The sequence below is a fragment of the Canis lupus genome, chromosome 6 (assembly GCF_003254725.2).
Source record: "Canis lupus dingo isolate Sandy chromosome 6, ASM325472v2, whole genome shotgun sequence".
NCBI classification, from domain to species: domain Eukaryota; kingdom Metazoa; phylum Chordata; class Mammalia; order Carnivora; family Canidae; genus Canis; species Canis lupus.
The window spans coordinates 36,803,909-36,821,408 of record NC_064248.1 but is presented as its reverse complement, the minus strand read 5'-3'; the positions used below and the strand labels follow the sequence as shown (position 1 = coordinate 36,821,408).

The 17,500-nt window shown below is 45.7% G+C and overlaps 1 protein-coding gene across 2 annotated transcripts in view; it reads left to right on the top strand.

Moving 5' to 3' along the window:
* Positions 1–3,430: 3,430 nt before the first annotated feature.
* Positions 3,431–17,500, top strand: part of HMOX2 (heme oxygenase 2) — a 31,982-nt gene continuing 17,912 nt past the window's right edge. Inside the window, exon 1 of one of the 2 annotated variants that reach the window (XM_035717271.2) lies at positions 3,431–3,570. The gene's annotated coding sequence lies outside the window, so the exon portion shown is untranslated. Of the gene's footprint in view, positions 3,571–3,809; positions 3,944–17,500 lie in introns of those variants that run through there. The other variant, XM_025416665.3, reaches the window with a different exon arrangement.

Here is a 17,500-nt window from a genome sequence, read left to right as displayed (position 1 = left end):
TCTCATGAATAAATAAATAAAATCTTTTTTTTTAACATTTTTATTTATTTATGATAGTCACAGAGAGAGAGAGAGGCAGAGACATAGGCAGAGGGAGAAGCAGGCTCCATGCACCAAGAGCCCGACGTGGGATTTGATCCCGGGTCTCCAGGATCGCGCCCTAGGCCAAAGGCAGGCGCCAAACCGCTGCACCACCCAGGGATCCCAGATCTTAAAACATATAGCCATCACTGTGGAGGTCGAGAAAATTAAGGCCATTCCACCTTAATCAGCGTTAGCACAAGTAACAGCCATCCCAGGCCCCTGTGAATAAGAGCTAAAATTTACCTTGCTTCATTTAGGGGAGGGGAGGGGAAACAGCTTACAGCTTAACGCCCTAGAAAACCCCATATTAGAATGAGAACAGAGCTTAATGCCCTTGAAAGCCCCATATCAGAATGTAAACAGAACTTGAGAAATTCCTCCACCCCTTCTGGAGGTCCCCTAGACCAGCCCATAAAACTAAGCTGGAACCCACCTCAAGGTCCAAGACCCTGCTCTGCCACGTCAGGTAAACTTGGGCCCAAGCTCGAGCTTGTAAATAAACCCTCGTGTGTTTGCATCGGTGTTGGCTCCTTGGTGGTTTCTCGGATAGTAATCTTGGGCACAACAATCACCTCCTCTAGGAATCCCTCCCTGACCTCTAAGCTAGGCTAACTACTCCTATTCTACTCCCATCTCTACCCTACTGGTAAAATTGTCTTTTTTTTTTTTTTTTTTACTGGTAAAATTGTCTACCATAGTAGAAGGGCTTCCTGAGAGCTGGCCTATGTCATGTTTGTCTCTGTCTCTTCCTTCTGGCACCATATCCATCACTAGCTAGGAACTCAATAAATACCTACTAGATGGACCCCAAGTGCATATTACTGTGATAAAAGATGAGGTTTTTCTTCAGTTACATAAGGATAAAGCACAAAACCCAATATTCCAACGTCTCCACTTTAAGGAAATAAACAAGAAGGCGTGTAGCAGGACGAGCTGCAGAATTCGGAAGGCCTGGTGCAAACTGAAAATGCAGGGCTCCTTGTTAAAAAATTGTCAAGAATTTCAAGAAAATAACAACAGAGCATTAAACAAGTGGGAGGCCTTCTCAGAGTGGGACCCTGTGCAGTTACTGGGATTACAAGCCTAAGGAGGCAGCTCTGGTGCCCAGGTTTTTTTTTTTGTTTGTTTGTTTATTTATGATAGGCACACAGTGAGAGAGAGAGAGGCAGAGACATAGGCAGAGGGAGAAGCAGGCTCCACGCACTGGGAGCCCGACGTGGGATTCGATCCCGGGTCTCCAGGATCGCGCCCTGGGCCAAAGGCAGGCGCCAAACCGCTGCGCCACCCAGGGATCCCTAGTGCCCAGGTTTAATTGAAGAGCATCTCAGGGCCATAAGGGAACCCAACCGCCTTTTGGCCTTGCTGAACCAACTGCTTGGAAATCAGTGCAGGCAACGAGTAGCAGAAAATGGCATCTCTGCCTGTGGGCTTCTGGTCAAGGGTGCTAATGCCAGGGGGTCTGTCTGGAAGTGGGTCAGCATTATTGACAGCCTGGGCAAAGATCATGTCTGTTGAAGCCCTACCTAGCCCAAAATCCTAGCCCCCTGAGGCCTAAGGAGAAAGATTTGGCTACTACTATGCTCAGCTGTGACTCTGCACTTCCTGCAGGACTTTGTAGCTGACAAAGACTTCCTGCAAAGCTCTTGCCAGTTAACCCAGCTGGGTGACATGTGCTAATAATGATAACAGGGGAAACCCTTCTCTGAGCTCCTCCAGCGTGTCATGCAGAAGCTAAGACCTACATGATCTCATTTATTCAAAGTAATCTCTAAGCCCAACATGGGGCTCAAACTCAGGAAATGAAGCCAGGCACCCTCCACATTATCTCATTTGAAACCTCAAAGCAACCCCCTCATCAATCAGCGCCACTGGGTTTATTCAATTTTATGTGTATGTATTTGGGAGCAGGGGCAGTATGGTGTGTACTTCCAATAATTACTTTTTAAAGATCCATTCTTTTTAAAATTTGGTTTGGGGGCATCTGGGTGGCTCAGCGGTTGAGAGTCTTTCTTTGGCTCAGGTCTGGATACCAGGGTCGTGGGATCGAGTCCCGCATCAGGCTCCCCAGAAGGAGCTTGCTTCTCCCTCTGCCTATGTCTCTGCCTCTCTGTCTCTCATGAATAAATAAATTAAATCTTTAAAAATAAATAAAATTTGGTTTTGGTAACCAAGTCATGCCTAATGCATTTATGCATCTAAAAAAAATTTAATTGGTACAGATAAAGCACAAGTGACCCCCGACCTCCCTTTGACATTCTAGTGTATAAACCTTCCTGACATTGGATGCATTTAGATACCTAAATATAAATGTGTGGAAAGAACATTTTGTAGTTCAAAAAAAATAAAAGGGGACACCTGGGTGGCTCAGCAGTTGAGCATCTGCCTTTGGCTCTGGACGTGTTCCCGGAGTCCCGGGATTGAGTCCCACATCCGGCTTCCTGCATGGAGCCTGCTTCTGCCTCTGCCTGTGTCTCTGCCTCTCTCTCCGTCTCTCATGAATAAATGAAGTCTTTAAAAAAAGAAAAGAGATCATATTGAATATATTTCCCCAAATTTTTATCCTAAAAGATCTGTAGACATACGGAAAAGTTGAAAGAACTATATCAGGAACACCTACACATACACTTACCACCTAGCTTCTCCAATTCTTAACATTTTGCTTTATTTATCAGACATTTATTATCCATCAACTATCTTATCTCTTGATATGTTTCAAGTAAATTACAGACCGCCCTGCCCCTCACCCTGAAACACTTCACATACACATTAGAATTCAATTTTTTTTTAAAGATTTTATTTACTCAGAGTGAGTATTTATTCACTCAGAGTGAGAGAGAGAGAGAGTGCACATGAGCAGGGGCAGAGGGAGAGGGAGAAGCAAACTCCCCCCTGAGCAGGGAGCCCAATGTGGGGCTCCATTCCAGGACTCTGGGATCATGACCTGGGCCGAAGGCAGACGCTGAACTGACTGAGCCATCCAGGCACCCCTAGAGTTCAATATTTTTTAAGTCAAACTTACACACTGTCAAATGTATTTTTGCATTTTTCCAACATCCTGCTTTCTACATCCTACATCCTATCCTTCTGCTTAATAACATCCTCCCTAAGCTCATGTCTGCCCTTCCTTTTTTTAACGCAGGCACAACCCCGTTGCAGAGAGGTACCCCCATCAACGCCCACACCATATCCCCCTTTAATGGACGTTTAGGTGGTTTCAAGATGTTCACCCAGATGACGCGCGCATCCCCTCCCGTGTTGCCAACGACCTTCCTCGCTCTTGCCTCTTGGGGTTCTTGCACGCATTGCTCTCCGAGAGCTACCGAGGAAGGACATTGTTTGAACAAAGAGATAGGCCCCTTCTAAATTCGAACAGATCTCGCTAACGTGTCCCCAGGTCTCCGGGAAATCCCAGGAACAGCGCACATTCCGCACACCTTTGTCAGCACGGGACAGTACCGGTCATTCGCTCTGCAGCCCGCCGGACGGGTAAGGAAGGGACAGGCAGGCAAGGCGGCTGGAACCGAGAGGGCAGGTGCAGCCTGCACAGGCGGGGACACGGGGCGCGGAGAGCGCGGAGCCCGGAGGCGCCCTCATTAACACTCTCTCTCATTAGCGCGCGGGCTCGGGGGCACCCCGACTCCCCTAGCCACCCCGCGACCCCGCGACCCCGCGACCCCGCGGGAGACACGGCGGGGCCGCCGCAGGGGCGTGTCCTTCCACAGGACCCGCCCCCTCTGCGTGCGCACGTCGGGCCGCCCTCGCGCCGCCCGCAGGGCTGCGGCGGCCGCGGCGCTTCGCTGAGTCGCTGACGGACGCGCGGACGCGGTGACTGACGGCCGGCCGAGCGGACCCGAGGCCGGTGAGTGGTCTGCGCCCTCCCAGGCGCTCCTCCGGGCTCCGCGGCGCGTCCGGACGGCCCGGAGCTGAGCCGGGCGGGCGGCGGCGGGACGCTGCGACCCGGGCGCCGGCCTGAGGGAGAGCCGGCGGGCCGGGACGGGGGGCGGCCGGAAACGGGATGAGCGGGGAGGGCGCCGCGCTGAGACTCCCTGCTCGCTCCCGGCCGCCGGGGCGGGCGGGTGAGGCCCGAGCGGCCCGTCCGCCTTGGGCTCCGTTGGGCCCGGCCCCTCGCGGCGTCACGAGTGCGCTGGGCTGGGTGACCCCGGGGGCGTCGCGTGCCGACTCGGCGTGCCCGGCGGGGGCTGCGGCCTCCGACCCCCGCGAGGACCCCGGCCTGTCCCGGGCGCCCGGTGGTCCGAGCCCCGCGTGGTGGCGGCTGCGGGCTCCGCGCTTCCTCCTGACTCACCTCAGTAGGAAGGGCGTTTTGAGTCACTGTGGTGACTTCATGAGTGACCCGCCGCCGCCGGGAAGGAGGGACGGACGGTTGGTCCGGGCGGGGACTTCACCAGTCACTTCGTCTGCCCGCTGCCGTAGGTGTATTAATTGCCAGGGGTTGCCAGGACCGCCTTGTACAAGGCCTGCCTGTGTCGTGCTGTGAAGTGGATCCTGGCAGTTCGTGTTCATGGCCTTGAGCCCGACGAGACGGTGTGGGATTGGGAAAACAAACACAACAAACACACACCGTGTAGCGCTCTGCAGTTCGCTGCCAGCCCCCGCCAGAACCCGGCGGGGCTCAGTGTGTCTGCCTTCAGCTCCGGGCGTGACCCGGGGTCTCGGGATCGAGTCCCACGTCAGGCTCCCTGCATGGAGCCTGCTTGTGTGTCTGCTTGTGTCTCTGCCTCTCTCTCTCTCTCTCTCTCTCTGTGTCTCTCATGCATAAATAAATAAAATCTTTTTTAAAAAAATGGAATTAATGATGAGGCTTGGGTGAAATGACTTCACCTGCATCCCACAACTGGGAAGAGGCCACAGATGGTCTTTTTTTTTTTTAAGATTTTATTTATTTATTCATGAGAGACACAGAGAAAGAGAGAGAGAGAGGCAGAGACACAGGGAGAGGGAAAAGCAGGCCCCACGCAGGGAGTCCGATGTGGGACTCGATCCCAGGACTCCAGGATCACGCCCTCGGCCAAAGGCAGGTGCCAGACTGCTGAGCCACCCAGGGATCCCCAAGGCCACAGATGGCCTTGATCCTGGTCATCCGCCTGCAGATCTGTGATCTTTCCCAAACAATGTCGTAGAGATTGGAAATGGATTATGTCCTTTAAACTCTCTTCCCTGGGATCCCTACTCTAGAAATGACAATACCAAACGTGAAAATGAGTTACAGAAAGTATTCATTGCCTTTAGGTTACCCCTTATCGAGTGTTGAAATGCAAAATTGGACAGCTGGGGCCTTTGAGCTACCTTGATTTTTTTGTTTGTTTGTTTCCTTTTAATTTGTTTCTAAGATTTTATTAATTTATTCATTCATGGGAGACAGAGAGAGAGAGGTAGAGACACTGGCAGAGGGAGAAGCAGACACCCTGCAGGGAGCCCAATGTGGGACTCGATACCAAGACCCCAGAATCACGCCCTGGGCCAAAGGCAGGCACTAAACCACTGAGCCACCCAGGCTGCCCTGGTTTCCTTTTAATAGGTGATTCTCTTGATAAGACAGTTGAGCTCTGCATCAGTATTGCACCAAAACTATAATATCACTTCTTCAGGAGAGAGGTATTTTTGAAAAATTGGAATTGTGGGGTACCTGGGTGAGTCATTCGATTAAGTGTCTGCTTTTACTTCAGGTCATGATACCCGGATCCTGGGGATCCAGCCTCACTTCAGGCTTCCTGCTCAGTTGGGGCTCTGATTCTTTCTCGGCCCCTCCCCCTATTCATGCTCCGTGGCTCCCTCTCTCAAATAAAATCTTAAAAAAAAAAAAGAAAAGGAAAAAGAAAATTGGAATTGTGTATTTATTGTAAAGTTGAGAATTCAGCTTAACGCCGTGGAGACAAAAGAGATGAAAAATTTGAACTGTAAATTACCTCCTGGTATGTTATTGGCCATAATTAACTAAAAAGTTATAAATAAATATTTAGAGCAATCTTGTTTTCTTATAGTAATCAGTGAGAGAATTAAGAGCTCTGGATTACATCTTTTGTGTTCAACAGAGTGAGAGTTATGTGCTTTTTAACTAAATTATCTAATTCAGTTTGTGCAAAAACAGGATGAAATGTTGTCATTTCACTGTGTGTTGACATCACACTCCCAATTAGATGGGGTTACTAAGTAGTGTTTCCAAGGCCCCTCTAAATCCCGCACTCTCACCAGTGTTTTGGCTTACGTACTATATTTAAATTTTGTTGTTTGAATGATTTCTCAGGATATTTTTGCAGTACTGAGAAGCAGTACCATTACTGATTAATTTTGGGGAGGAAGAGAGGGACAGAGAGAAAACTATAAGGGAGGGGAATCTTGGAACAGTTACTGTAATGGCTTATACGAATGCCTTTTTTTTTTTTTTTTTTTTTTTTTTTTTTTTTTATGATAGGCACACAGTGAGAGAGAGAGAGGCAGAGACACAGGCAGAGGGAGAAGCAGGCTCCATGCACCGGGAGCCCGATGTGGGATTCGATCCCGGGTCTCCAGGATCGCGCCCTGGGCCAAAGGCAGGTGCCAAACCGCTGCGCCACCCAGGGATCCCCCTTTTTTTTTTTTTTTTTTAATACTGGAAGAGATTTCACTCTGGGGACCACTCAGGTGCTCTGTAATGTTCAGTGTACGGTTTACTTCTCTACATTGATTCTCTTTATTTACCATAATATGTTATTTCCCATTGTATTACATATTTTTTTAAAAATATTTTATTTATTTATTAATGAGAGACACAGAGAGGGAGAGAGGCAGAGATACAGGCAGAGGGAGAAGCAGGCTCCATGCAGGGAGCCGGACGTGGGACTCCATCCTGGGTCTCCAAGATCAGGCCCTGGGCTGAAGGTGGCGCCAAACTGCTGAGCAACCCCCCCCCCCCCCCCCAGGCCTCCCTGTATTACACATTTTTTTTTTTTTAAGATTTTATTTATTTATTAGAGACAGAGAGATAGACAGGCAGAGGGAGAAGCAGGCTCCACGTAGGGAACCTGACGTGGGACTCGATCCCGCGTCTCCAGGATCACGCCCTGGGCCGAAGGCAGGTGCTAAACCGCTGAGCCACCCAGGGATCCCCTGTATTACACATTTTAAAGCCAACTAATGAAGACAGCGGAGCCCCTCAGAAATTTCATTTTTATTTTTAATTTTTTAAGAATTTTTTATTCATTAAAAAAAAAGATTCTTTTATTAATTTGAGAGAGCACAAGCAGTGGGAAAGGCAGAGGGAGAAGCAGAAGCAGACCCCCTGCTGGGGAGCCAGAAGCCTGACATGGGGCTCCATCCCAGTACCTGGAGATGATGACTTGAACCAGACACTCTACCATCTGAGCTACCAAGGCACCCCAGAAATTTCGTTTTTAATTTTTTTTTTAACTTAAAAGATTTTATTTGACAAAGGGCACTAGCACAAATAGGCAGAAGGAGAGGGAGAAGCAGGCCTTCTGCGGAGCAGAGATCCGATGTGGGGCTTGATCCCAGGACCCTAGGATCATGACCTGAGCCGAAGGCAGATGCCTAACTGAGCCACCCAGGCGCCCCTCATTTTTAAATTTCTAATAAATTTGACACAAAATACTAAAGTACAGCAGCTCATAACTGATGGCCTGATCTAGGAACATTGCATATATTTATGAATGTGCAGTTACACTTATACATATTGCAAGAAATCTTTTCTGAATGACCATTGTCTTTTAAGAGTAACATTGGTTGGGGACCCCTGGGTGGCACAGCGGTTTGGTGCCTGCCTTTGGCCCAGGGCACGATCCTGGAGACCTGGGATCGAATCCCACATCGGGCTCCCGGTGCATGGAGCCTGCTTCTCTCTCTGCGCCTCTCTCTCTCTCTCTCTCTCTCTGTGACTATCATAAATAAATAAAAATTTGAAAAAAAAAAAAAAAACAAAAAAAAACAAAGAGTAACATTGGTTGGGGATCCCTGGGTGGCTCAGCGGTTTAGCGCCTGCATTTGACCCAGGGCCGATCCTCGGGTCCTGGGATCAAGTTCCGCATGGGGCTCCCAGCATGGAGCCTGCTTCTCCCTCTGCCTGTGTCTCTGCTTCTCTCTCTCTCTTTCTCATGAATAAATAAATAAATCTTAAGAAAGTAACATTGGTTATTGGAGCTCACTACAGATAATTTAAAGGTGTATAGCTATTGTGAAAGGAATCCATTTACAAACAGCCCATCAAAGAACCACATCTAAATTGCAATCATGGCAGACTGAAATAGAGCCAGGAATTCCTTTTGGGTTGTCATGTCAACACATCTGTATTCAGACCTCACAAGGCAGTATTCTGAACTCTTAACTAGGCATTTCAAAACAGCAGTTAAATTCATAAGGCTCTTATCAGTGAACAGGTGTTTTTTTTCTATTTGATGTAATTTTCAAAGGCTTTTAGCAAACATACATTTTTCTTTGTGATAGATTTCTTTCTTGCTTGCTTTTTTTAAAAGATTTTATTTATTTATTCATAAGAGACACAGAGAGAGAGGCAGAGACACAGGCCTAGGGAGGAGCAGGCTCCATGCTGGGAGCCCGATGTGGGACTCGATCCCGGGACTCCAGGATCATGCCCTGAGCCAAAGGCAGATGCTCAACCACTGAGCCACCCAGGTGTCCCTGTGATAGATTTCTTTAAGGAAAAACCGTAGTAGTAATCCATGGGCCGACTTCCATTTATGGAATAGGAATTACATCAGAGTGCGTGTATTCTTGCTGTTCAATGATGGGATGTTACGGAGGATTCTTTAAGTGTGTGCTTGAATATCTCACTCAGTGAAAGTCTGCAGATAGACTGACTTTGTGCTTCAGAGTGGTTGATTGTTGGAGCTTCTGGCTGGCTCAGTTGGTAGAACATGCAGCTCTTGATCTTGGGCAGTCATAGTTCCAGGCTCATGTTGGGTATAAAGTTTACTTTATAAAAAGGTGACTGAATTAAGTACAAGGTTAAGCTGACTAGTCAGTTTTTTTTTTTTACCCAGAGCTATTAGACAGTTTTGTTTTACATGTTCGTGTATATATTCAAATACGTACTCATTTATATTAGACTGAAAAATAAAGGGTTTTTTCTCCCAAACAAGGAAGTTTTGATGGTATATTTTTGACTGTGAGGAAAACATTTATTCCCTTTGAGCTGCAGTTTCTTTGTCTGAAAAATGGGGTTAATACTTAATGAGGTTAAGAAATTAAAATAAGAAATAAAAATTAAATTAAATTAATTTAAATTAAATTAAAATTAAGGTTAGCACCTTAAAATACCTTTAGTGCCTTCAAGCTGTTTTATAGATCTGAGGGGTTTTCAAACCTTTCTATTTGGATAAGTTTGGGATTGGGCCAGGGAATCTATGGTTTTAAAGTTTCCCATGCGATTCTTGTTTAGGGCCCCCTGTCTAAAACACAGGCTGGATCGAAGTGGGAGTGGACTGGCAAGAGGAGGAAATGAGGAAGTGGACAGCTGAGGGGGAAAGAAAGGGGTAATTGTTGCATGGCAATGGCTGCTGTCAGCTTATACACCAGAGGTCGAGCAAGTATATGGTCTCTTCTCTCTGCTTAGGGGAAAAAATTATTTTTTGTCACATGAGTAGATTTGTTTCTTTCCCAGGAGTATCATAGGCCTAATTATTGTCATAGTCCTCAGTAACTTTAAAAGGGGTTTGGAGAAGAATGGAATAACAGAGACAGGTATCTTGCACCCTGCCTGCCTGACTTTTTCTAAATACTCCCAGCCTCTTGTCTTTCTTCTGATGAGCTCCCTTAGTTTCAGAAGACTCAAGTTTCACTGTTTTGTTTTGCATTCAATACCACAATTAGGGATCCCTGGGTGGCACAGCGGTTTGGCGCCTGCCTTTGGCCGAGGGCGCCATCCTGGAGACCCAGGATCGAATCCCACGTCGGGCTCCCGGTGCATGGAGCCTGCTTCTCCCTCTGCCTGTGTCTCTGCCTCATTCTCTCTCTCTCTCTGTGACTATCACAAATAAATAAAAATTAAAAAAAAAATACCACAATTACCTGAGAGTTGTGGGAAGGCACTAGGGTGATTTAAACAATCTGCCATCACGCTATTAGCTAACCTAATTGCTTGGCCTTCCTCCTGAGTTGCTATGATGGTCATATATTTTATGCCAAACACTGGGGCACATAGTCTGTGAGCATATAGGTGTACTAAAGGAATTGATGGGATAGGATATTTGATTTGAATCAAAACTGTTCTGGATGGGACACCTGGATGGCTGAACGGTTGAGTGTCTGCCTTCAGCTCAGGGCGTGATCTCGGGATCCTGAATCAAGTCCCCACATCCGGCTCCTTGCAGAGAGCCTGCTTCTCCCTCTGCCTCTCTCTCTCTCTCTCTCTCTCTCTCTCTCTCTGTCTCATGAATAAAAAAATAAAATCTTAAAAAAAAAAGCTGTCCTGGAAAATGTGGAACAGAAGGCTCAGTATTTAGCACTGTTGCCTGTACTACACAATTAATCTTTTTTAAAAATATTTTATTTATTTATTCATGAAAGACACAGAGAGAGAGAGAGAGAGAGAGGCAGAGACACAGGCAGAGGGAGAAGCAGGCTCCATGCAGGGAGCCCGATGCTGGACTCAATCCTGGGTCTCCAGGATCATGCCCCAGGCCAAAGGCAGCGCTAAACTGCTGAGCCACCCAGGATACCCTACACAATTAGTTTTTATACTGTGGTACATTCTTGTGTTGTTTATTATTATTATTATTTAAATTTCTCACAGTCTTGAGAGGCTCTTAAGTCCAAAACAAGGTCTTAGGCCTCTTTGTAGTCATAGAGCCCATGAGCATTATTATTTTTTTAAATTATTTAATTATTTACTTATGATAGTCAGAGAGAGAGAGAGAGAGAGAGGCAGAGACAGGCAGAGGGAGAAGCAGGCTCCATGCACCGGGAGCCCGACGTGGGATTTGATCCTGGGTCTCCAGGATCGCGCCCTGGGCCAAAGGCAGGCGCTAAACCGCTGCACCACCCAGGGATCCCCCCATGAGCATTATTAATGCTTGTTGATAATGCTATATGGTATGTCACGTGCCCAAGTATAGCCATCCTCTTCCTTAGTTACTGGATCTGCTCTTCTCTCTGGCAAGACCATTTCACACTGCTACAGAGGAACTGTTGTCACCTGGATTATCTCCAGGCCATTCTGGAGGAGGGCAGGCAGGTAAAGGGAACTGAGCAAAACTGGATTGGGAGAGTCTAGGTAGTATTTAAAGGCAGATGTAGTGAAGTGTTGATGTTCACTCCCTTGGCCTTCTATAGGAAGGCAAGGGGAGAGTCAGGCCTTCTCTTTGTTTAGTAATAGCAGTTACCCTGCTAATTAGAAAAGCTTTTTTTAGATTTTTTTTTTTTTAAGTAATCTCTACACCTAGTGTGAGGTTCAAACTCATAACCCCGAGATCAGTGGTTGCATGCTCCACTGAGTGACCCAACCAGGCACCACCTAGAAAATACCCTTTTTTTAAAAAGATTTTATTTATTTATTCATTCATGAGAAACACACACAGAGAGGCAGAGACATAGGCAGAGGGAGAAGCAGACTCCCTGTGGAGAGCCTGATGTGGGACTCCTGGGATTACAAACTGAGCCAAAGGCACACACTCAACCACTGAGCCTTCTGTGGTTAGATAGAAGATAACTTTTAAAACACTCCGTTCTTGTACCATACTTTTTTTTTTTTTTGACAACTTCAGAAAAATTTCCAAGTGTATGTATTCAGTGTCATGTTTGTCCTGCTCTTTGTGTTTACAAAGTCGTCTAGAGGACCCAAGACAAGAAACGTGGGATGACAAACTGCTGTAGGTTATTCTTTCTTGCTTTTGCATTTGGCTTTCCTAGGGCATATGTCCAGTTTTAAAGTTAAAGTTCAAATGCAAATGCCTAAAGATAGAAGGACAAAGGAGCAGTGATGTCTGCCTGTTGGGCAGTATGTATTCCCTCTGTGGTGTGCGAAGTATTGCCACTGAGGGGGTTTGCAAAACAACAAACCCAGCACAGTCCTTGTTCACATGGAGTTGGCTATCACCTTGGGGAAACCTGAAAGAGTAAAATTGCTTTATATGGTTTATGATTGTTGTTCCAGTGTTTTGGGAGATGAGGGAAGTTGAAGAGGTGAGAGAAAAGACTGAAGAACTTGAACTGAACCCATTGGGGTTAGGTAAAAGAAGAGAAAAGAAGGCAACCAAAGAAATGGGAGACTTCTCTTTAATGAGTACTGAGAGTCTCACTTGAAAACATATTATAATGAGAATGTCTCTCATAAAGAGAATGCTAGAATAGGGATTCTTAACTTGAACTCTGGGTCCATGGGCAAATTTTAGGGGCCTCCGGTTGCTCTGGAATGTCATTGGCATCATTTGTAATTGTCCTGGGGGGAAAGTCTAAAGCTGTCATCTGATTCTCAAAGGGATTTGCAACCAAAAAAAGGTTAATGATTATTCTGGCAAATACCCTTCCTGCCCATCTTCAGAAGTGTATGTCTCTGAATTTCTGTCTTCAGCTGAGGAAGTACTTCGGTGGAAGTTTAGAGACAAACCATAGAATTCCATTGTAAACAAATAGCCTTTTACCAAATACTGTCATGGGACATACGTGAGTGCTCATTGCAGAGGACATTGCATTCCCAGAAAAGTCATGATCTAATCTGGTTCCTAGGAACAGGGCAGCTAAAGCACCCTCCCTTAACTAGTGTGGTTGAGGATCCAAGCCTGTCCTCAGAAATCTTAAAATCAAGGGTAGTAAATACAGAGTTAGAGCTAAGAGTATTAGGGATGGGATGAATTGAAGACACAGAAACCACAGGCTTTTTGGAAGGTCAGGATGTTTTCAGGAAGCTACTGGACTATTGGAAACAAGGTGTGAAACAGTAAAGGGAGCTCTGGTGCAGCAGCGAGAAAGCCCTGGGCAGGTCCAGGAACAGTGGCTAATCCAGGACCAGCTTCTTTTTGTTGCTTGGACACACAAACCTAAGTAAGATACTGTCCTAGAGTCACTGTCACTTAGCACATGTAGCAGGAAATGGAAGCCATCTGTTTCAAAGCAAATGACCTAGCTTCCCTAGACCACAGCCAGCAAACTAGGCTGAGCTCAAGAGTTCCTAAGGATGCTAGAGGAGCTGAGCTCCTGAATACTTGGCCTGGTTTTATCTTTTATTTATTTATTTTTAAATTAAGTAAGCTCTACACCCACCATGGGTCTTGAACTCAAGAGTCATATGCTCTACTGACTGAGCAGCCAGGTGTACCCTGCCACCATTCCAACTGTGGAGACTACTCACTGTATTTCCTTTATGTATTGGTCTTTTGTGTAGGGTTTGGTTTAGAAAAAGGGTTGAGGGGCGCCTGGGTGGCTCAGTTGGTTGAGTGTCAGACTTAATTTCAGCATGGGTCATGATCTCAGGATCATGGGATCGAGCCCTGCATGGGGCTCTGGGCTCAGTGCAGAGTCTGCTTGGGATCCCCCCCTCCTTGTATACATGTGCACACTCTCTTTCTCTCTCAAATAAATAAAAATTAAGTCTTTTAAAAAAAGAAAAGATTGAGATGCCTCTCAGCCCTGGAGCACATGGTCCCCTGCCTTTCTTAGCTGTTGAATATTTACCCTCTTTTTGTCTACCTTCTTTTCCCACAAAGTTATTAGTTCATTATTGCTTAATCATGTCCTTAGGTAACAGTAGATGTTCTGGGCTATTTGAATTTCTTCTTGATAATGATTAATAGAGACAGTAATATTTGTCCAGTTCTTTGGAATTCTTGGGAATTATAGGCACCCACTTCATGTATTTTTAATTCATGTAGTCTGTGGGGGCTGCCTCATGGAAGAGGAAGTTATTTAGTTTTACAGTGGCCAACTGTTGTTAGTTTGTTTTCCTTTAGTAAGTTGTGATCACTGTAGTATTTTGCTTTTTCCCCTGGCAGTAATGATAACCTTATTCCTTGGTGTATTTCCTCCAAAATGTTCTTAGAGACAGGATGTAGGCTTGTTAGACTCTATAGCTGTTCTTTCTTTGGGTTGACCCCTTCCCTAGAGTAGCAAACATGAGAATGCTGCTGTGTATCCCTTCTCTCCAAAGCCAACTAGAGGAATAAAGGGTTTTTACAGAGATAGACATCAGGAAGTGTCAGGTGGTTTGTGCTTGCCTGGGGTAAAAGAGTGCTGGCAAGCATTTGTTACATTGACTTAAAATTTTGCCAGTCCAGTCCAGTTCTTTTTTTTTTTTTTTTTTTTTTTTTTGCAGAACCAATCCAGTTCTTTAAAAAGAAAAGGTGGGGGGATGCCATAAGGCAGCGTTCTGCTCCCAGTCAGGCTTTCACAGTGCTTAAAACAAAATCTAAAAGATGTGTTCTCAGTAGCTCTATCTGTGGCATGTAAGAAAGCCAGTTTAAAACCAATGTAGGGGATCCCTGGGTGGCGCCGCTGTTTGGCGCCTGCCTTTGGCCCAGGGCGCGATCCTGGAGACCCGGGATCCAATCCCACGTCGGGCTCCCGGTGCATGGAGCCTATTTCTCCCTCTCCCTCTGCCTATGTCTCTGCCTCTCTCTCTCTCTCTCTCTGTGACTATCATAAATAAATAAAAATTTAAAAAAATAAAAAAATAAAAAAATAAAACCAATGTAATGGGGATCCCTGGGTGGCGCAGTGGATTAGCGCCTGCCTTTGGCCCAGGGCGTGATCCTGGAGACCCGGTATCGAGTCCCACGTCGGACTCCCGGTGCATGGAGCCTGCTTCTCCCTCTGCCTGTGTCTCTGCCTCTCTCTCTCTCTCTGTGACTATCATAAATAAATTAAAAAAAAAAAAAACAATGTAATGTAGCATTTCTCCTTCAAAGATTAAACTGTTATTTGAGCACAAAGCCTCACATACTTGGTCCTCCGACATGGCCAGTCTCATTCCTCACCCTTATCAGTAGAAATTTCTGCAGTAAAAATGCTTACTCACTAGCCAGCCATTTTTATTTCTCGGATTCTTTTTTTTTTTTTTTTTTTTAAGTAGTCTTCACCCCCAACGTATGGCTTGAACTCACAACCCTGAGATCAAGAGTCACATGCTCTACTGACTGAGCCAGCCAGGTACCCCTCTGGGATTCATTTTTAACTGTCTTTGTCATCTGCTGTTTGAGAATACCTTGATTTTGAGAATACCTCAAATTCTGAAAATCATTCATTGACTCAGCAAACCCTGATTGGGTGTCCTGTGTTGGGGCAGCAGGAGAGAAAGATAAATGAGCAGTAATCTGGAATATAAATAAGTACTGTAATGGAATATAGGTACTATAATAGATCATAAAAGGTTTGCTTAGGTAACTCTTTTTTTTTTTTTTTTTTCCTTAGGTAACTCTTAATGTAATATCAGGGCTCCAGGATCATCAAGCTCATTGTTTTCTATACCTTATTTTTAGAAGTAGCACAACCCCATTTTTGAAGAAAGAGTAGCAAGGAATTGGAAGCTGCTCTGGCCTAAAACAGGTTGGGGGGAGCCCACAGCTTTTCTTGTTCTGCCTCATATTAAATACCATTCTCCCTGCAGCTTACTGAGAAATACCTCCCATTTTATTTTTAAATTTTATTTATTTATTTGAGAGAGAGCACAATCGGGGGAGGGGAGGCAGAGAGAGAGAAGCAGATTCCCAGTTGAGTAGGTAGCCCAATGCAGGGCTCTTTCCAAGGACCCTAGGACTATGAGCAGAGCCAAAGGCAGACGCTTAACCGACTGAGCCACCCAGGTGCCCATCTCTGGTTTTATAAAATGAAGATATTGGAGTTCCTGGAAAGTCCTATAATACAGATAGCCAGTGCAGGCCTGGTAATAGAAGTTAGTTCTCTTGAGTGTTAGTCTGTTTGTCGGTCACACACCAGACTGATAAACAATCATTAGATTTCTTCCAGTTTTTTTTGTTCCATTCCATAAAGTCAGTACTGTCAGGGGCTTTACCTCTGCCTGGCTTCCTTCCGTACTGAGCTTTAAGCTTTAAAGGTTTTGCCTCCTAGTGATCCAAATAATACAGATCAGTCCTATTCCCAGGAAAGTACTGTGACCCCTTTCATTGTCATCTGTGGACAATGCCACGTTGCCCCATCTAGTAACAGCCCCTTCTGTTTTTTGGTGGAAATTCATTTTTTTCTGAGAAATCTCTGTAAAGGATATATGATAAAGGTGTGATGAACAGTGTGAAAGAAAAGTACAGCTTAGGGATTATAGTCAGTAACATTGCAATAAGTTTGTGTGGTGACTGGTGGTAACTAGACTTCACTTAGATCATTTTGCAATGTATGTAGATGTCAAATCCCTGTATACCTGAAACGAATATAATATTGTACCTCAACTATACTTGAATAAAAATTAAAGGATTAATAGGCACATATGGCATTTATATAGACATGGAGGTTCTGCCATGATGTTGTATGGGGAATTTGTATTCTGGGAATTTCATACTGGTGAGGAAAGTAAACCACATTGGTTGTAAAAATTTCACAGATCATGTCGAGTAGGGTGTGACAATCTGTTACCTCTTCCCTCCATGCTAGAAGGCTTCCTTGAAGAGCCGAAATATCTAGAAAGAGTTCGAGTTCGAGGGCATTTTGCTCAGTAATCACTGTATCACTTTGATCTTTCTGACTTTTAAGAGTGGTTTTGAGGGGTGTTTGAAGTAATTTGTTATGGTAATGTTCATGAATGTTTTGTTTTTTAAAGATGATCCCTGTAAATCAGGGCTCTTAATGAGAGACTTTTTAGACAAAAGGAGAGTGCTGCTGTTACAACCAACTGCTGGTAATTTCACACTGCTTACGGTATATTTTCTTTATTATGATATATTTTCTTTATACTCTGGTCCCTGGCTACTTCTTTTTTTTTTTTAATTTTTAATTTATTCATGAGACACACACACACACAGAGAGAGAGAGAGAGAGAGGTAGAGACACAGGCAGAGGGAGAAGCAGGCTCCATGCAGGGAGCCCGATGTGGGACTCGATCCCGGGTCTCCAGGATCACACCCTGGCCTGAAGGTGGCGCTAAACCACTGAGCCACCCGGGCTGCCCTCCCTGGCTACTTCTATGGGACTTCGGCATTAATGTACAAATCAGGCCAGATATACTGAGGGAGGAAAACAGCTGCATTCCAAGGAGCTGTGTTGCCCTTCCACTAGCATAAGGAGCCAGAGTGGGCAGCAGCAGGCTGACTGCTCTGTGCCCCTGACCCCTCTACCAGTGGAGGCAGGACCCTCTGGGAAAGCTAAACTCCTTACTCTGAGCAAGTCCCAGTAGCTGCTGTTGCTTGTCCTTGCTGATTTTGTAGGATGGAGCCAGCCTTTTGGAGTTAACAATTCTGAGTCTGGGCTTGTTTCCTTGCTTCCACTCCACCCACCCACCCCTTCCCCC